The sequence below is a fragment of the Pyrus communis genome, chromosome 2, assembly GCF_963583255.1.
Source record: "Pyrus communis chromosome 2, drPyrComm1.1, whole genome shotgun sequence".
Classification (NCBI taxonomy): domain Eukaryota; kingdom Viridiplantae; phylum Streptophyta; class Magnoliopsida; order Rosales; family Rosaceae; genus Pyrus; species Pyrus communis.
This window is the reverse complement of record NC_084804.1, coordinates 14587669-14609573: the sequence shown is the minus strand read 5'-3', so window position 1 is coordinate 14609573 and position 21905 is coordinate 14587669. Positions and strand designations below refer to the sequence as shown.

The following is a 21905-nucleotide window of genomic DNA, read 5'->3' as shown; positions in this document are numbered from 1 at the left end:
TAGAATAGTTTCTTATTTTTCACTTTAAAAGGCTTTCAACAACAGCAACTGATGCCTGGTCCTGGTGCTCGGCACATGGCACCCCCAGCTGGAGGAAGGTCACCGAAGACAGTTGCTCCTTCTCATGCTGAGGAAAAGCAGAGGAGGTTAACCCAGAGTAACAGAATTGGAGAAACATCTTGTAGATCAACTGAGTACAGAGGAGGTTAACTCACTGAACTCAAAGTTCAAAGAAGCAACTGAAGCTGATAAAAAGGTACTTAGAACTTTAATGTTTCCCCAATTTTCTCATCTTGAGCAGCAAAGTTATGTGTGCATGTTACTTCCTGTTAAGTATCAAATCATAACAAATATCCCAGAGATTTAGGGAAAGAAATCTTGGATGCTAGAGAGAAAATTGAATAGTTCCGGGTCAAAATGCAGTTCAGCCATCAAACTTGTAATGTATCTTTTGTATTTCATTTCTTTGTGTATGCATCTCGCTTTTTCTTCATTCTTTTCTTTCTTAAGCTTGTAGCGCGACGTTTAATATTTCTCAATTTTGGAATGTTCCTGGTCGTTGAAGCAAAGAGCCCTATAGTTTTATCGTTGTTACAAATTCGATGATTGTATTATTAAACTGGGGCTGTGCCTTTCTTTTTTCAGCCTTAATTTGCTGTAATATTTTACCCTCTCTAATAAAATTTGTTTAGCTGATCATTGTTTGGTGCAAACAAGAACACTGAGTTTTGCCAGTGTTAGTCCAATCGGGCCATTCATATTTTTTGCTCATTGCAGTTCAGCCATCGAGCAATCGCATATTTTTGTCGTGTTAAATGTTCAAACTATCGCGCTTGGTCGTGAGTTTTTTACTTTGCCCTGGCGTGGTGTGTTAATTAATGTCTATGTTTATGATATAAAGGTAAATCAAGTTTTGAAGATAACAAATAGGCTATCACACACTTGCCCATAACTAGCGCTTTATAATGTATAAAGCATAAACAATACCAAAATAATAAAAGCCCTGCCTTTTTTTTTGTCTTATTTCTTGGTCAGACAAGTATGCTGTCAAAGTACAAATTTGCCTTAAAAAGTTCTTCCTAATGACTTTCATTTGCTTAAGACTCATCACTTGATCCACTAACTTGAGGCTCATCTCCTGATCCACCACCCTTGGAATCATCATCTTGTCTTGTTTCTTCTTCTACTTTTGATCCGCTCGACATGAACGCATGACCAAATTTGAATTTCTCAGCATCTTCCGCATACAATGGGCATATACCACAGCTTTCCACCTTCATTTTGGAAGCAGAATTATGAAATGCAGAATTTCCAAGTTCCGGGTAGAAGACAACAGAGGCCTCTTTGGCAAGTTTGTAAACATCAGGGGAGCAGTTTTTTCCTACCTCTTCACTTCTAAAGGCCTCATTCCACACATGCACGTGATGTTGGCCGTTACGGTAGTCTTCGCCTGGGATAATGTACTTAGAACTGAACAGTTCATGGTTTTCACCCATAAATTTGACAATGAAATTAGCTCTTAAGCTCCAGACGTCACACGGCCTATCGAAAACCCGAGAAACAACAACAGAGAGAGCGAAACCAAATAAACCTGTTCGAAACCAATCTGGACAAAGCTCGATGTCTACTGAAGATCCCTCATTTTGATAGCTGAACCAATTTGGAATTTCTTTTCCTGAATATGCAATCTTAATCTGAGGCCAGGGATTATGATGCCGGCGATGGTACTCAAAAGGCGCAACAGTTGCCATTCGCATAATTGCAATCTGTGCTTCATCCATTATGTTGCTCCTTGAATTATTATCCAATTTTGGGCAATTAGTAAAGATTCTGCAACAATAATTAGGTTTATCCCAACCTTGTGTGAGTGCTGTCCTTGAACTTGACACTATCTTCAGCGACGTGCAGCCTTGAGCTTTAACATTACATAGCACTGGGAGCTCTGGTATAGATTGAAGCTGATGGCACCAGCGTATGTCGAGTATAGACAACCGAGAAGCTTGTTTGATGCTTGCTGGTATTTCCAATATACCGCTGCAGCTGAGTTCTAGTTTTTCTAAAGAGCGAAAACTGACAGAGCTGGAAGGCAATTTTTCAAGTCTCCAACAGCCATTAAAGTTGAGACGTTTAAGATTGGTTATACTGGAGATACTTGTTGGGACATCCTTAAGTTGACAGCAGCCAGCAAGGTTTAAATCTTGAAGCCTATTTAGATTTCCAATTGACGAAGGAAGCATTTCGACAGCTGTGTCTTCCAAACAAAGAGACACCAATTGTTCCATTGGCTTCAAGATTTCAGGGAATTTGGAAAATCTAGAGCACTTGGTGAGATCAAGACTCTCAAGATATTTCAAGTTACAGATCGATGAGGGTAGCTCTGTAACTGCTGTTTGAATTAAACTTAAGGACTTCAAATGTTCCACTGGCTCCAAAATCTCTGGAAAGTTTTCAAATTTAGAGCACCAATGGAGATTGAGATTTTTCAACTTACACCTGCTGCTTGGAAGTTTCTCGAGGTCTCTGCAATCAGTTATATTCAAGTAAGAAATATTTTCGTTAGACCAAACTGATTCAGGCAACTCCTTTATACCAGAGCATTGTAAATCTAAGTATTGAATATTTCCAGGCATCTCTGGAAGATACTTGAGACGGCTGCAGAATCCAAGATCAAGATGAGTAAGCTTGTCCAAATGTTGAAAACACGAAGGAATTTCAACCAAACTTTGACAGCCCCTGAGATTTATCTTCACAATTTTTAGACTCCCAGAGAGATTTGGGACTTCAGTTAGATCTGTACTACTCCTTGACAAGTATCTGCAACAAATGAAATAGAAATATAAAGAATTAATATAATTTCTACACTTGATTTTATACAAGAATTAAAATAGGCATATAATATAATATACCTGCTCTTCTTTCCAAAGCTTCTTAACTTTGCCTTTTGGCATATGAAGCTCAACTAGATTTTCCGCAGAAAAAGTTGACGGCAAAGATTCCAATGGATATCTCCACCACTCAAGATAACGAAGAGAATTGGGAAGCTCCAGAGAAGTGTTGAATTTGACATCGGTACGCACTAGAGAAAACCCCGAGCCAACAATTAGCAATCTTAGGTCAGACATCTTTTTGAAGTCTGCACGATTTAATGGTCGCTTTTGAAGATTATACCAATTAACCTGTATGGCTTCAACATTTGGAGTTTCCTGAGAATAAGAAGAAAGTTTAAATATCCAACATAATTGTATCCTCCTCTACTTGTCTAAATAAACAAACATTTGTTCATATTCCAAAAACTTCCTAACACAATAATTATTCGATCAAATTCATCTTTTAACAATCTCACTACTTTATTATAAATTAGTTTTACTTTCTTCTGTTATCATCTCAAGTTTGTAATTTTTATTTTCTAAAAAATTGAATGCATTTGGCTCTTACCGCGTTACTTCTCAATACACGATGGACATCCTCATCATTGAACAACCTACTCCGTTTACCGGGATCTTTAATATCTTGTTCTTGAACAATTTTCCTTCCCATTTCTTGTAGCAAATCGTGCATCTCTATGGTTTCCATTCTCCCTTTTGAATCAATTGATACGAGAGACATCTCAATGAGAATTCTAATTCCAGATGTCGCAAAGAATCCACGAACATCTAACATTCGTTTTACCTCAACCACAGACTTCCCTTTATGAAAACATGCTATATCCAGAAATATATCCTTCTCATTGTCTCCCAATTTATCATAACTTATTCTCAACACTTTCTGGATATCTTCAATGGGAAATCGTTTCAATTTGTTGAATTCATCTTCCCATTCTTCTTTGCTCTTACAATTGAAGAACAAGGACCCCAAAACTGTAAGAGCTAAAGGAACGCGTCCAGCATAAGCAACCACCTTTTTTGCCAACTCCTTAAAATCTGTTCTACAAGCACCATTATTCTTGAAAGCACAAGCACCGTTATTCTTGAAAGCACGCAAACAGAAGAGCTGAAGAGCGTCATCCGATTTTAATCCCTCAACCTTGTAGATCTTAGCCTCTTCACCAGTTAGCCCAAGTTTGCCCCTATCTCTACTTGTGATAATGATTCTACTTCCACTGCCATACCGGAGATGATCGCCAGCTAAACGATCCATTTGCAATGAATCACTCATGTCATCTAGAACAATGAGGACCTTTGTACGACTGAGCCTTTCTTGAAAAGTTGATTTTACGGGCAAAGAAACTTCTTCCTTTAATATCTCCTTAAAAAGTGTTTTTTCCAAGTGATCTAGTCCACCTGCTTGTTCTGAGTTCTCCCTTACATTCTTAAGAAAACAAGAAGCTTCGAATTTAAAAGAGTGTCTGAGAAATACAGCCTCGGCAAGGGTGGTCTTGCCAATACCACCCATGCCCCAAATACCTACAGTGATGCAAGGATCCGGTAAACAAATGCCTAACAGCGATTCAATCTGCTTGATGCGGCTTTCAATTCCAACAAAACCCTTTAAATCGCAGGATGATTCGCGACACATTTTGGCCAAAATATGATTGACAACTTTCTGAATTAGATTTGCCTCCGTCTCCGTCCTGGAGTATAGACGTATATGATTAGGTAGCAAAGCAATAGTTAGTCTCAAATACGCTTTACCAAATCTTAGCACAAATCAAACTGTCACAAGTTTAAAGAAAATTTATAACTTCAAGTTAAAGAATGAGTTAGTTACCCGGATTTGTTTGAATAATCAAACCCAGATAAATTGGCTGCAGTCGTCAAAGCATCCCTCCACTTGTGCACCTTGTCGATACTGTTGTCGAAACGTTTTTCAAGTTGAGCAAATGCAGCCGCATAACTCCCGTGCTGTTTTCGTACATCAGATGGATTGATGTGGTAGAATACGGGTATAACCATCTGGCCATATCTTTCCTTGCACTCGAGTATATGCACGAGTTCATCTAAACACCATGTGGAAGAAGCATAGTTTTGAGAGAAAATGATCACCGAAATCGTGGATTTCTCGATTGCCTGTCGAAGGGCAGGTCCGATTTCTTCTCCACTCTGAAGTTTGTAATCGATGTAGGTTTCAATTTTCTTCTGAAGTAAGGCAGCATGTAGATGGCTGGTAATACCAAGGCGGGTGTCCTCGCCTCTGAAACTGATAAACACATCATACTTTTCTCGACGTGGGGGGTTATCAGCAGCGGATGATGAAGAAGAAGCAATGTCCATAACCTCTAGTTTTCAGAAACAGCAAAAAGATGTAGTTGCAAAGAGATTAATTGTTAATTAGAGAGAAATAATACTAGGACGTTGCACCGAATTAAGAGGATGCAAGAGGGGGGAGAGAGACTAGTTCAGAATTTACTTGAATTGGCTTTTGACTACATGCACAAAATTTCAAAGGCTCGAAATCAACGAGTGAGAAATACGAAAGTGGAAAATGGGGCACATGAGAGGACCTATTATCTTTAAAAAGACTATAATTTAAAGAAAGATACTCATATATTTGCAATCTTAATATGAACAAGTGTAAACCTTTTCTCCTTGCTTTGCTCGCCTCACAATCAGTATCATCATCGTCACCTGATCGATTCCTGCAAATCAAGTTTTGGTTATGTTTCATACCGTCAAAAAACAAAAATCAGATGTGAAAAAGGATGCAAAATCAACTTGAGACCTCTTTCTCCTGTTCTCTTCCTTGTTTTCTTTTTCCATTTGCTCTCTCTTTCAATCTTTTGTACTGAAGCTTTTTCAGAACCTGTGTTAACTGTTAAGAGAACCGTTTAATCCAAACGTCAAAAGGAAGACAATTGATAAAGACGCAAACAAAACAAAGGGAAATCCGGTGACAGGTCACCAGCGAAGAAATTAACATAACACCTAAACTTATTAATTAAAAAGAAATGACAAAAAATACAGAAAGAGCCTTAAACAGTATCAATAAACGCTGACTAACCTCTGACAAGTTACCAATTTGACGAGGGCTTATTTGCTTTCTCCAGCTTCAAAATAATATCCAAAACAATTTTTTTTTTTTTGCATCATCAGCATCGCGGATGAAGAAGAATAAGAAGAAAAGGCCATATCCATAACCTTTAGTTTTCAGATCCAGGAAGTAGCAGTTGCAGAGAGGTTAATTGTGAATAGAGAGAAAGAGAGAGAGAGACTGGCTCAGAATTAAGGAGGATCCAGTAAAGTGAGAGAGAGAGGGAGAGAGAGAGAGAGTGGTTCATAATTAAGGCGGATCTCATGAAACTAGAGAGAGAGAGGGAAACTAGTTCAGAATTTACAAAGAATTGGCTTCAGAATTTACTGAGAAATTGGCTTTTGAGCGCAAAATTTTTTTAATTATGACGAAAATACAGATGGTATATTACGTATTTTTATGTAGTAATGAAAATTTTTAATTTTTAAGTTATTAACCTTTTAATTCATATAACCAATCATTTATATAGAAACACGTGATGTACCATTTCGTGTGACAATCACACTAAAAAAGTCTCCTCTCGACTACATGCACAAAGTTCCAAAGGCTCTTTGGGAAAAGCAATGAGCAAGGGATGACCGGTTACAAAAGTATAAAAAGGGGGCACATGGGATGGGGCCCTCCCTTCACGCGTTTTGTGTCCACGATTTTGGATTTTCCCAATTAATTAGTCACCAATTCCTTTTAAGAAATTTCCAAATACATTCGGTTGAAGACTTTTTAATAATTTTCACACAAAAAAGCGCATAAATAGTCGTGATTTGCTACTATTTATTCTCATTTAAAAAAAAAAAAAGTATATAGTTGTTCATCAATAGAGATTGAATAAGATTTAGTATCTGACTTTCCAAGCACACGTGACAAATTAAGTTATTGGACTATTAATGAAAAACCATTAAGTCTCAAAGTTATTTTGTTTGATATCAGCATAATGTACTACACAATCATTATAACTATCAATCTCACCACCATGTTATGATAAGAATCAAACTAAACGGATCTTAATAGTTATTTATTAATAATCAATGGGCTAGTTTGTCACTTTTATTTCTGAAGTTATCGAGAGGTCATAAGAGAGAGTCCATCACTCCGCCTAAAATTATGTGACTTGTCCCAAGTAAGCGAGTCATGATCCACCATCTCTCTCTATTTATCTAGGCACTAAACTAAGTAAAAGACAAACAGAGGTAGAAATTGGGAATGAAAAGCAAGCAAGGGAGGATAGAGTAGTTGCCCACCGAGACTAGATCAGTTGAGTTCAGCAATTGTACTAGTTGACTTGACTTACACAAAGGTTACAAAAGTTTTATAGGCTCCGGACAATCCGACGGAGATGTCAAATAAAGAAAACGGACAAATAAAATTACCCAACTCAAGAACCTTCCTTTCCCCGTATAAAAATGCAAGGCATTCACACATATGAAGAAAGACAAAATAAGGGCACACCAACATAAGTTCATAACCTTCATTACAGCTGACAAGTCACAACTTACTAGTCATCCCTTACGCGCTTTATGTACAAAGTTTTTTTTTTTTTTTTTCCATCTTACTAGATTCAGCTTAGATCAGCAGGTCATTCAATGAAATTTAATCTTGACAAAGACATCTAACTTACACCTAGTGAGTCACCGTAGCACTCAGTAACGTACCAAAATGTACACGACTCTTCAATTAAAGATAAAAGCAAACTAAAATATGTATAGCCCTTTGATAAAAAGTATATGTATATTCTATATATATATATATGTGTGTGTGTAGGTGTGTGATAAACAGGAAGTCAATCAACAATTGATGAGCCCGATAAAATGCTATCTTTGTTGGCGAAATGTTTTGAAGTCGAGAAGACCTCATCGGTGAAGTTCGTAAGATAGTATTAATGCAAAGGTTTGCGACCGTTATTAAAAGATCTAAGACAAATACATATGTTGTTATTGGTTGTGATAGAGATGGGTATTATTGAGCTTTTAAAACTTCACTAGATGAAAGAAAGAGAAACTCAAGATCTCGGCTCATAAATTGTCCATTCAAAGTCAGGACGTGTAAAAAGAAACGTGAATAATTTTGGAAGCTAGAGATAAAAATTGGTTACATAACCATGAACTTTCGAATGACACATATGGCCATGTGTGGACATCCTTCTATTGGAGTTTAAAGATAAGCCTGAAAAGTTGCCTCTAACTCAAAAAGAGGATACCAAAAGGCAACTTTGTGAATTTCTTACCTCAATTCTTGAACCTAATGTTAAATCTCACAAAGATCATTCGGTACACATGCGGCACTTTTCCAGTCACCCGAACATAACATTCCATCAGTTGCATTCCAAGCATTTCTTTGGGAGGGGTATAGAGTCTGTATACTTAGCTTTTTATATTTCAATATACAAATACTTCCCAATGGAACCGCAAAATTGGTAACAAACACCTTGACTGCTGCATGGCATTCGAAACCAACTATGCTCATACATATTCATGGGTTTCTTATAAAACAATAAACTAGGGATTGCTCCCTTGCTACTTGAACACATATTCGTTTTATAAAGATCATGTCCGTGAAATATCAATTTAAATGTATGTGATAGTGACTGTCTTAAACTGATATGTTCATATACATCAGTAATTTGTATTATGTGTTGTAGTGGACAGCTTGAATCCATCTTTTCTTTGTTTGACTAGCTATTTTTTCTTTATTTTTCAATTGCATATAGTGCAATTCACTCTGTTTTAAATTAAGTGGCATATTGAGGTAATTTTGAGAGGATATATATATATAAAGCACTCTCTTTGTATAAGTGTGGGTGAATGGTACGTATGGCATCGGATTAAACCTTGAATATTACAAAAAGTTGCTCTACTTCAATCCCCATCGTGTTTTATGTTGAGCTTCTGCAGATACTTTGTTGATTAAAGCACTCTTTATGCATTGCTGTCACAAGTTTCGACGAAATAATTTATGACAAGTTCTCCTTCCGTTTCAGGTTTGTTACAGACCTGATTTCGAATGCTCGGAGTAATGAACTGAGGATCTTTATTAATCTCGGCATGCTTAAATATATTGGTACGTACTATGCATGCATATCTATAGATGTAATATGATTATAAGAATATAAACTTTGTTTATATGGTGCTCTAGACAAACACAGCAGTACTGCGCCTACGCTTGGGAAACCTTTTTCATTTGATTGATTTCAGACGTTAGACTTTGTCCATATTGAAATTATCTTTTGAACAGTGAGCAACCAATCTTTTGATAACAAAGAACTTAGCTATAAAATCTAACTTCTATAACCTTTGTTTTCTATAGTATATTTTCACAATATTTTAAACACCCGCAACATCACGTGGGTCTTTTTGCTAGTAATAGCTTAGATGCGTAAAAAACACGTGAAGATCCACATTTGCCATAGTTATCTTGGCTTCCCTTGGAAACTCTTTTCCATGAAAAATCCATTCCATCACACATACCACAGGATTCATGCACAACTTTAATATCTATTATTAATAACTTACAGTTTAAGTGCACGTGAACAACTGTTCTTAGCATTTGCAAATAAGAAGTTGCAACTATTCATACCAAAAAATAGTTAAAGAGCACATAAATTGGCCCTAATAAAAAAATAGTTAATTAGCATTTCCAACTAATCCAGGTTTTTTTACGTATCATTTTCAAGAATCGACAGATAAATGATAGTGTACGAGTAGGTAAGCAGAAGTCATAGTATGAGACCTTAAAGGCTGGTTCAGAACCAAGACCAACTTCTGAAACTACAGAAGCTATCACTGCACTAAGGGCTGGTTTGGTATTGCTGTGCTTTGAAAAAAAGCTGCTTCTGCTGTGCTGTGAGAATAAGCAGCTGTGAAATAAAGCAGCAGAGTGTTTGGTAAACTTTTTTGTAAAAGTGCTTTTGAAAAAAAAAACAGTATTAGAGTGTTTGGTAAACTTTTATGTAAAACAGATGTGAAAAAAGCCGGTTTTTCAAAGCTAGGTTTTGCAGCTTCTTGTTTTTGGCTTTTTTTCACCCAAAACTGTGAAAAAAAGCTGAAGCTGAGTGTTTACCAAACACAAAAACAGCTCCCAGCTTTTTTTGATAGCAGCTTTTTTCAGAATCACCTCAGTACCAAACCAGGTCTAAGTATGACCATAGAAGTGGTATTCACAAGTGAAATGGATGAGGAATCAGGTGGTGATGGCCACAGGACTGACTCTTCGGCAAAGAAACAACCGGAAACAGCAGCATTAAACCTTGTCAAAACAGAACAACAACAATTACAATGAGGGCAAACATGTATTGATAATGGCAGCACAGACATACACAAAACTGAATACCAACCAGAAGCAATTCCAGCAGATGATCCGGCAGCCACAAGAGTGAACTTTTATCGAACACAGCACCATTACCCTTCGCTACAGAAGTTCCAATCTCAACGCTAGGACCTTCCCATTCATATCAATAACTCAGAAAAAGCTCAAAACTTTTATGTATAAGCAAGCAAGAAAAAAGCAGAGAAAAAGTGGGTAATGAGTGACGGAATCTGAGGTTCCGCCCCAAATTGGAAATTGGGGAGTAGCCCGACTCCTTTCAAGTTAATGCAAGGTTCCTTAACTTTCTGATGTGGTACAGTTTTTCATAACCTCATGTGCCCCTCACATGTTGCAGCACTCAAGCCAAACAGATGGACAACACACATTCCTATGTGAGCCAATTCTTTAACATCCTCACAACGAATAACAAAAACACTTAAAGATCACTAGCAGACTACAATGCTAATGCATCTCATAAATATTTACAATTTGCGTAAAATTTCGGATAAAAGCTCAAAACTTTGCAAACAAGCAAGCAAGAAAAGCAAAAATGGACAATTGAGTAATGGGTAAAAATCAAACATACAGAGTAGTTGAAGAGGACGACGCCGATTCTGGTGAGCAGACCCACCAAGCTCGACGACAGCACTATCGTCCAGTTCCCTCGGCCACGGCCTTGTGCTCTGTTTTCATCTTCCCCTTCTTCTAGTTCTTCTGCTTTGTCATCGTCATCGTCATCGTTTTGTTGTTTTTGTTGCTGGGTTTGTTGGTTTTGAGGGAGGGAGAAATGAGGTCTGAGAGAGTCAGAGCTCTGCCATTTTTTATGGGTTTAATAGTTCTTCTAGTGTTTGACGTGTACCCAGCACTGGCATTTCTGGTGTTGATTGTTCTGGTTTGGGTGTTTGATGTGGGAGATAATAGGAGGAGGGTTTTTCCCGGCGGTGATGAAGACGGAGGAGGAGGAGAGGCAAGGGGACATAATTGGCGGTGGAAGTGGGCATTGGGGAAGCGCCGTATGCAGTGCAGGCCTCCCATTAGAGCAACTCCACCCCTATCCACTTTGCGCCAGCACCCAGCGCATTTATCCACTTAATTGAACAGTAATAGACCCAATGAACAGTAATAGGCCAAAGCATTTCCACCCCAAAAAAAATGTGCTGGCACCCAGTCTAAAAAATGCGCTGGCACAAACGATCTCCACCCCTACAAAATACGCTGGCACCCAGTCCATTTAAAATATTAAATAATTTTTTTATAAAATAAAAAAAATAGTTTTAATTTCGGATAGGATTTTTAACCAATCTCGTCACACCACGTGTCATTATCCGAACGTACTATTTTTTTAATAGATTTCCGCTAAGATTTTCAACCAATCCCGACAACCCACGTGTCACTTCCTGTTTACAATAATTTAGGCAAGATGTCGATAAGATTTTTAACCAATCTCGTCACGCCACGTGTCATTATCTGAACGTACTATTTTTTGAATAGATTTCCGCTAAGATTTTCAACCAATCATGTAGTGCCACGTGGCATTGTCCAGAACCTCATCTTCTTTTTTTTTGTCCATATAAACCCTACATCCCTACATCCATCCTCACACTAAACTCAATCCTTTTTTTTAGCTCAGAATTCTTCTTTATCGTTTTCAAATCTTGAGTTCTTTTACAATGTCTTCTTCAAGGAGAGCGTATAAACAATTGCAAGAGCAGCAGAAGTCATTTTTTTCAAGTAGTGCGAACCCAACATTCACACAACGTAACATCTTCACTGAGCTTCCACGAAGTCATTTTTTTTTCTCTCAAAGTGTACAAAATATTCAAATGTAGAAAGTGTAGAAAGTGTAGAAAATATTGAAATGTGGTGTAAGATGGAAGATGAGGGTTAGGTATTTATAGAAAAAAAAAATTAATTTTTTAAAATTTTTTTGTATTTTTTTAAAATTTTTGACATTTTTTAATTAATTTTTAATAAATTTTAATGTTGTAATTAATCGGGACCGTTGGATTTGAAAAATAATCAAATCCAACAGCACTCATTACGCCACGTGGCCAACGGTCAAATTTCTGACCGTTGGGCCTTTTTTTTTTAAAAAAAATTTTTTGGTGAAATAAACGTGGACCGTTGATCTGTGATCGGACGGTCCAATTTAAAATTTAAATTTAAATTTTTTTTACCGTTGGAAATCCAACGGCCTAAAAAACTAGCCGTTGGAAATCCAACGGCTCTGAGGAGGCTACGTATCCTTCACCCCGGACGACTGCAAGTAGGCCTGCACGCGGGCCCCAGCGCCTGCACAGCCTGTCGGCTACGCGCCCCGGGCACCGCGTGTGTTGCACGCGCCAGAAACAGACCGGGGAATGGGTCTGTCCATTTTGGGCTGGGCTGTTGACTGGCACGGGCTGGGTGCCAGTCAATTGCACGGGCTGGAGCAGAAAAATGTGGTGCCAGTCCATTTTCTTCACTTGGTGCCAGTCCATTGGGCATGGGCTGGAGTTGCTCTTAGCTGCTACACCAGTTGAGCCAACTGTTCAGTCCAATCCCAACCAACTAATTGATAAATGTCTGACAAAGTATTTAATTCATATTAATATAAAATAATATACCCTAATTTCCTTTTCTTTTCGTATTAACCAAATCAAGTGTTATTTTAATGGTAACATATTAAATATAGTCCTTCGTGATTGGAAAACGGCACTTGATGTATCAGACTGTGTTTTCGGTATATTGAAAAATTTCTCATAACTTTAGATTTAAGTGGCAATATGTCATTTTATAACATTGATGGAGATTTTGTTCTTTGAACGAAGAACATAGGTTTTGCATAGAAAATTTTTGTTACCAAATGCAATTGGAAGGATGGTGAAATTTGAGTGATGCATACAATTTGGTGTATTTGTACACAAGATAGCCACGCCAGCACACAAGAAACCTTTAGCATTAACGTTTACCTTAGTCATTGTAAAGATGCTCTGTCCTACCATTGCCAAAGTTATCTTGTCTTCCCTGGAATCTCTGTTCCATGAAAAAATCCCTTCCATCACACATACCGCAGGAATAATGCTCAACTTTATTATCTATGTTGTAAAACCAAATTCCAATTAGAATCCAAGTTATGTCTATATTCATAATTTACAGTTTATGCACACGTGAGTAATTGTTCTTAGCATTTGCAAATAAGAAGGTGCAACTATTCAAACTAAAAAAAATAGTTAGGAGCACAAAAAATTGATACTTGATAAAATTCGAGAAATTCATCTTGGTGATTGAGAGATTTGCTACAATTGAAAACGAAAGAAGCTCCCACAACGGAGTTGCACACTCCAATGTAGAGTGCCCCGTGACATACACCAAACCAACATATGCAATTACAAAAAAAATGGAAACTAGACAAGGTTGTAGCTCCAATTAAGAATGCATTACATTATGTGTTGATATTTACTTATTACATCAATTATTAGGTCCCATTCTTAGGTTTTGATCCTACAACTTTAGAGATCCCTAATGTTTTATTTAATAGAGCTTTCCATGCATATCATGTAATACAACAAGTTTCAGGGACTAATTAAGTAGCGAGAATGAGGCGATCACAAAAGGGATTAATCAAAATGGTTGTACCAGCTAATGAAGTTATTTAAAAGGTTTAAAATCATATTTTAGAACACTAATCATTGATGGTCTCATTAAAGAAGAAGACGACATGAAACCGACGAAACATGAACACAACACCATTGTGGACATGAGCTGCTTGTTGGCCCTGATAAGAATAGATAATCTATGGGTATGTTTAGATTATGAATTAGGTTTCCTCTTTAGACGGATTTACCCAATGATGCTTAAATGTGCAGTTGCAATTTACAGTCTAACAATATAACATGTCAAATATCCGACAAACAAATCACCCTGATTTCAAATTTGTAGCTTCCTTCTCAATCTTGCATTAATTAGTACGTTTCTCCACGTGCACGTTTTTGTTTCCCCACTTTGTACAAGTTGACAAATTGAAAACATAAACTTGCTAATTAACTCTGATTTCTATATTGCCACTTAGTACTATGACCTATTGGTATTCCTTTTCATTTGCAAGTGAAAGGTTTTAGATTCGATTCTCGCCAAAGACGAATTTGAACTACATTATTGATAATCCATTGTGAGGTTAAACTATTGGCATCTCTCAATGTCTCCATCGTCTTCTGTTCCTCCGAATCGGAAAAGAAAGGCAACCAAATCCCCGTTGTACGTCGTTGTTTTCTAAAGACATCGAAATCTTGAAATCGATTAACGACGGTCGTTTTGCTACCTTAAACTATTGGCATCTCTCAGAGTCTGATTTTCCTCTGAATCGGACAACAAAGGCAACCAAAACCCTGTACGTCGTCGTTTTCTAAAGGCATCGAAATCTTGGTCCTCCGAATTCGTGGTTTTTTTTAGGAAGTTTTAACGAAAAGTCCACGGTACTGTTTATTTTAACGAAAAATCATATTTTTACACTAAAAAATCAATCCGGTACTATTCACTTTATCATTTATTTCGTTCTTATCATTAAAATTAGTTTTCAAATTAGTTTTTTTTTTTTAATTTTTTTATTCTTCTTGGCGCTCCTCAAGCATACGGCAGCCTGGGCGCGCGGCGCTCTCGATTGATTCCATGGTCTGATCTTCCCCGAATCGCAATCCGACGGTGGCGATGGCGTCAGCACAGAACCAATCAGCGAATGTGGATCACTTCGATGCGTATTTCCGAAGAGCCGATTTGGGCCGCGATGGCCGGATTAGTGGCAATGATGCCGTTGCTTTCTTCCAGGGCTCCGGTCTCCCCAAACAGGCCCTTGCGCGGTACTCTCTCTCTCTATATGTATGTATATATGTATAATTGGATGTGTATTGTAGTGTGTATGATTATATTTGTGTAATAATAGTGGTTGATTGGGATTTGATGCTGGTGGAAATTTGTTCCAAATCAGAGTGATTTTGAATTTTTAGTCTAATTGTAGTTGAAGTGGTAAATGTGAGCTCGGGATGTCTTAATTCTCTTATCTAAGCTGAAATTTTTATTTCGTGTTAGTATAAATGCGGAATTGATGTTCAAATGATAGAAAATTAGTAGACGAAGGATTTATACTACAATTAGTGAGGTTGAGAGAGTTATGTTATCAAGTCATTAATTTACCTGGTGTATCCGTTTGAAATGTGTTATATGACCCAAGGATGGTTTTTTACTGTACAATTGTGTAGCAGTGAAAACCTGCAGCATAAGATGACTATGGAGTAGTTAGGATTGTCGCGTACAGGAGAAATGTTCTTGGGTCATGATCATATTGACATATAGGTTCTTGAAGTTGTATACTTGTTTTGCTGAAGGAATTTCCGTATAAAATGATAACCGGGGGCATATTATGTTAAATATTGATTATACGAATGCACTTTCTCATTATCTTTTCGTAACAGAAGTTTGGATCTGTTCTAGTTTATATTGGTTGCTTATATTTATTGGCAGACATGGGCACATGCAGACCAGAGGCAGACTGGTTTCCTTGGTCGGGCGGAGTTTTACAATGCCCTTAGACTTGTCACTGTGTCACATTATATTTGATGGAGCAGTTTAGGGAGGGACGCCCTCTTCCAGCAATGCTACCAAGGAATGTTATGTTTAATTTATCTAATATTTCTCAACCTACAAATAATTACTCCAATGCTGGCAATGTAGCCTGGAGACCTCAGACCTGCTTCTGGTATTCATCCATAAAACAAATCGCTTTTATTTTTTGAAACCATGTCCTTCTTCGATGGAGAATAGTTTCTTATTTTTCACTTTAAAAGGCTTTCAACAACAGCAACGGATGCCTGGTCCGGGTGCTCGGCACATGGCAAACCCAGCTGGAGGAAGACCACCGAAGCCAGTTGCTCCTTCTCATGCTGAGGAAAAGCAGCAGGCAATCAGCAGAAACCCAGAGCACCAGAATTCGAGAAACATCTTGTAAATCAACCGAGTATAGAGGAGGTTAATTAACTGAACTCAAAGTCCAAAGAAGCAATCGAAGCTGATAAAAAGGTACTTAGAACATAAATGTTTCCCCAATTTTTTCATCTTGAGCAGCAAAGTTATGTGCGCATGTTACTTCCTGATAAGTGTCAAATCATAACAAATATCCCAAAGACTTGGAGAAAGAAATTTTGGATGCTAGAGAGAAAATTGAATATTTCTGCGTCAAAATGCAGTTCAGCCATCGAACTTGTAATGTTTCTTTTGTATTTCATTTCTTTGTGTATGCATCTCGCTTTTTCTTCATTCTTTTTTTCCTTTATCTTGTAGTGTGACGTAGAATTTTTCTCCTTAATTTTGGAATGTCCCTAGTTCTATTGAAGCGAAGACCCTTACAGTTTTATCGTTGTTACAAATTTGATGATTGTATTATTAAATTGGGTCTGTGCCTTTTTTTTTCAGCCTTAATTTGCTATAATATTTTACCCTTTCTAATCAAATTTGTTTCGCTGATCTTTGTTTGGTTCAAACAAGAACACTGAGTTGTGTTTCAAGAACACTGAGTTTTTCCTGTGTTAGTCCAATTGGGCCATTCATATTTTTTGCTCATTGCAGTTCAGCCATCGAACAATCGCATATTTTTGTAGTGTTGAATGTTCAAACTAGGGCGCTTGGTCGTGAGATTTTTACTTTGCCCTGGTGTGGTGTGTTAATTAATGTCTATGTTTATGATATAAAGGCAAATTTCAAGATGCCGTTGGACTTGGAAATCAAGTTTTAATGATAACAAATAGGATATTACATATTTGTCCATAACTTGCGCTTTAAAGATACCAAAATAATAAAAGCCTTGCCTATTTGTTGTCTTATTTCTTGGAGACAAGTGAGCTCTCAATGTACAATTTCTCATAAAGTTTTTCCTAATTCTATTGTATAATGATGCTAAGGATTGTTGGATTAAAAGTCCAAATCCTAATAAGTTCAACTGGCTTCAGACCATGTTCATCTTCATAACTCAAAAAAAAATTTGTGTCAGACATACCACTTGATCCACTGGCTTTAGGCTCATCAATTGATCGACCACCTTTGGAATCGTCATCTTGTCTTGTTTTTTCTTCTACTTTTGGTTCCCTTGACATGAAGACATGATCAAATTTGAATTTCTCAGCATCTTTGGCATACAACTGGCATGTACCACAGCTTTCCACCTTCATACGGGAAGCAGAAGCAAGTTGTTTTAAAACCACCAGGCAGAAGACAACAGAGGCCTCATTGGCAAGTTTGTAAACATCAGGGGAGCATTCTTCTTCTACCTCTTCAATTCTAAAGGCCTCACTCCACACATACACGTGTTGTTGGTTGTAATAGTAGTTCTGGCGGCTGCTTCCGATATGGATTTTAGAAGTGAACGGTCTTTCACCCATGAATTTGCCAATGAAATTAGCATTTGCAGTCAAGTAACAATGCCGCTTTGAAAGCCAATCTGAATGAAGCTTGATGTTCACAGAAGATCCCTCACTTTGATAGCTGAACCAATTTGGAATTTCTTTTCTCGGACATATAACCTTAATCTTAGGCCAAGGAGTGTCCTTTGATGGAACACTAGTTGCCTCTCGCATAATTATAATCTGTGCTTCTTCCATTATGTTGCTCCTTGCATTGTTATCCAATTTTGGTCAATTAATAAAATGTTTGCAAAAACAATCATGTTAGAACCCAACCTTGTGTGAGTGCTGTCCTTGTACTTGACACTGTCTTCAGCGACGTGCAGCCTTGAGCTTCAACAATAAATTGCACTGGGAGCTCTGGTAAAGATTGAAGCTGCTTGTAGCCGACTAAGAAGAGTTTAGACAACCGAGAAGTTTGTTTGATGCTTGCAGGTATGCTCCTAACCTTGGTTCCACTCAGATTTAATTCTTGCAATAAGGTTGAGCAAACGAGACCATCAGGGACATCCTTAAGGTGCTTGCAGCCACTAACGTCTAAAGTTTGAAGCCCAATTAGATTTTCAACAGACGAAGGAAGCATCTAATATAATATACCTGCTCTTCTTTCCAAAGCTTCTTAACTTTGCTACTTGGCATATGAAACTCAACTAGATTTTCCAAACAAAAATTTGACGGCAAAGATTCCAATGGATAATGAGGCCACTCAAGATAATGAAGAGAATCGGGAAGGTCTAGAGAAGCGGTCATTCCGCCAAACGGTCTTAGCATTATTAGGTTGGACATTTTTTGAAGTTTGCACATATCTATCAATGCTCGCTCCTCAATCATAGACCAATTAACGTTTATAGCTTCAACATTTGGAGTTTCCTGACAATAAGAAGAAAGTTTAAATGTGAATATATGTTTTCAACATGTTAAAATGTAACGCACATTTTTTTCAACATGTTCCAAATGTAATGCACATTTGGAACAAAGAGTATTTGCGATGGTAATGATGTATAACTCTCTTGGTCTAGTCAAATATCCAACATAAGTGTACCCTCATAACTTTTCTAAATAAACAAAATTTTGTTCATATTCCAAACACAATAAAAATTCATTCAAATTCTTCTTTTAACAGTCTAACTTCTTTATTTTAAATGAGTTTTACTTTGTTTTGTTATCATCTAAAGTTTGTAATTTTTTTTCCTAAAGAAAGAAAAAAAAAGAGAATGCATTTGGCACTTACCGTGTTACTCTTCAATACACGATAGACATCCTCATAAGTGAACAACCGACTCCGTTTACCAGGATTTTTAATACTTTGTTCCTGAACGATTGTCCTTCTCATTTCGTGTGGTGAATCGTGCATCTCTATGAGAGACATATCTAAGAAAAATATATCCTCCATCTCTATGGTTTCCCATCCCCCTTTTCAACCAATGGATATGAGAGACATATAAATGAGAATTCTAACTCCGACTGTCACAAAGAATCCGCGAACATCTAACCTTCGTTTTACCTCATCCATGGGCCACCCTTTATAAAAACATACTATATCCATAAATATCTCCTCCTCATTTTTTTTTTCTTCCAATCAATCATAACTTATTCTCAACACTTTCTGGATATCTCCACTGGAAAATCGTTCCAATTTGTTGAATTCATCTTCCCATTCTTCTTTGGCTTTGCAATTGAAGAACAAGGACCCCAGAACTATAAGAGCTAAAGGAATGACTTTGAAATAATGCATGGCCTTTTCTGCCAACTCCTCGTAATCTATTCTACGAGTACTGTTATTCTTGAAAGCACGCGAACAGAAGAGCTGAAGAGTGTCGTCCAGTTTTAATACCTCAACCTTGTAGATATTATCCTCTTCAACAGTTTGCCTAAGTGTGCCCCTATCTCTACTTGTTATAATGATTCTACTTCCAGTGCCATACCGAAGACGATCGCCAGCTAAATGTTCCATTTGCATTGAACTACTCACATCATCAAGAACAATGAGGACCTTTGTGCGGCTGAGCCTTTTTCGAACAATAGTTGATCCTATGGATAGACCTTCTTCTTTTAATATCTCCTTAAGAAGTGTTTTTTCCAAGTGATCTAGTCCATCTGCTTTTTCTGAGTTCTCCCTAACATTCTTAACAAAACAAGAAGCTTCGAATTTAGAAGAGAGTTTGTGAAATACAGTTTCAACAAGGGTGGTCTCGCCAATACCACCCATGCCCCAAATACCTACAGTAATGCAAGCGTCCGGTGAATGAATGCTTAATAGCGATTCGATCTTCTTCATGCAGCCTTCAATTCCAACATAGCCCTTTAAATCGCAGGATGATTCGCGACACAATTTGGTCCAAATATGCTTTACAACTTCCTTAACTAAGTTGGCATCCGTCCTGGCATATATGATTATGAAAGAAAGCAAATGTTAGTCTTAAATATATATATACGTTAAAAATCTTAGCACAAATAAAATTGTCACAAGTTTAAAGAAAATTTATAATTTAATACAAGTTAAAGAATTAGTTAGGGCTTGTTTGGTATCGTATTTGAAAATTTTTATAATTTCTCAAAACATTTCTTAAGAATTTTTCTTGAAAACAATTATCTTTAAGACTTAAAAAAATTGTTTGGCATGTGATTTAAAAGTTTTGAATCCTACAACTTAAACTGGACAAAGAGATCCAAAAAGAGGGGGTCAAGAGAGAAAGATGAGAGAGGAGGAAAGAAAGTAAGAAATGATCGGAGGAAAGTGAAAGAAGTGAAAGGATCGGAGGAGATGGAGAGAAAGAGGAGTGAGAGAAAGAAGAGAGTGGATTGAAGGAGAGACGAAATAGGTTAAAAAAAAAAAAAAAAAAAAAAAAAAAAAAGGAGAAGGGGGAGAGAGAAAGAAGAAAAGAGAGATAAATTTGAAGTGAGAGGAGAGGAGGGAGAGAAAAGAAAGGAGTGAGTTTAAGTTTAAAAACTTTAAAAACTCATTTTTTGTGTTTTTAGATAATAGACTATATTTTTTAGTTAGTCTTGAGTTCAATTTTTGAAAATAGTCATACCAAACGAGTTTTTAAAACCTAAAACTTGAAAATTGATTTTAAATTTAAAAAGTTGGATTCAAGTAGAGTAACAAACAGACTTTATTTACCCATAATTTTTTGAATCCAAGCCAAATATGTTTACCGCATTCGTCAAAGCATCCCTCCACTTGTGCACCTTGTCGATACTGTTCTCGAAACATTGTTCAAGTAGATGAAGTGCATAACTTCCCCGTTGTTTTCGTACATCCGATGGAAGGGTGTCGTAAAAAACAGGTATAACCAACTGGCCATGTTTTTCCTTGCATTCTAGGATACACACAAGCTCATCCAAACACCAAGTGGAAGAAGCATAGTCTTTCGAGAAAATGATCACCGAAAGCTATGATTCCTCGATTGCTTCGAGAAGGGCAGTTTTGAAATATTACAACAAATACCACATGAATAATGCTCAACTTTAATATTTGTGTTGTAACATCAAATTTCAAATTAGGATCCAAGTTATGTCTGTATCCATAACTTACAGTTTAAGCACAACAACTGTTCTTAGCATTTGCAAATAAGAAGGTGCAACTGTTCATACTAAAAAATAGTTAGGTGCACATAAATTGACATGTACTTGATTAAATTCGAGAAATTCATCTTAGTGATTGAGACATTTGTTACAACTGAGAACAAAATAAGCTCCCACAATGGAATTGCACACATCAATGGAGAGTGGCCAGCGACATACACCAAACTAACATATACAATAAAGAATGCATTACATTATGTGTCGATGTTTACTAATTACATCAATTACTAGGGCCGGTTCTTTGATTTTGATCTGAAACTTAGTACTACTTTAAAGATCCCTAAGGTTTAATTTAATAGACCTTTCCATACACATCATGTAATACAACAAGTTTCAAGGACTAACTCAATAGCGAAAATGAGGCGATCACAAAAAAGATCAATCAAATTCTCTTAATTTTGCCAACTAATGAAGTTATTTAAAGGGTTTATAATCATATTTTAGAACATTAATCATTGATCGCTCGTTAAAAAAAAAAAAAAAGAGGACGTGAAACCAATGAAACGCAAACACAACACCATCGTGGACATGAATTGCTTGTTGGTCATGATATGAATTAGATTTCCTCTTTAGACGGATTTACAGAACGATTTGCATACACTATGATAATATAACATGTCTAAT

At 37.0% G+C, this 21905-nt stretch overlaps 2 pseudogenes; both read right to left on the bottom strand.

Moving 5' to 3' along the window:
- Nucleotides 1-1079: 1079 nt before the first annotated feature.
- The window catches only part of LOC137724833 (disease resistance protein RUN1-like), a 46578-nt pseudogene continuing 25752 nt past the window's right edge, over nt 1080-21905 (bottom strand).
- Nucleotides 17175-21122, bottom strand: LOC137726806 (putative disease resistance protein At4g11170; annotated as a pseudogene).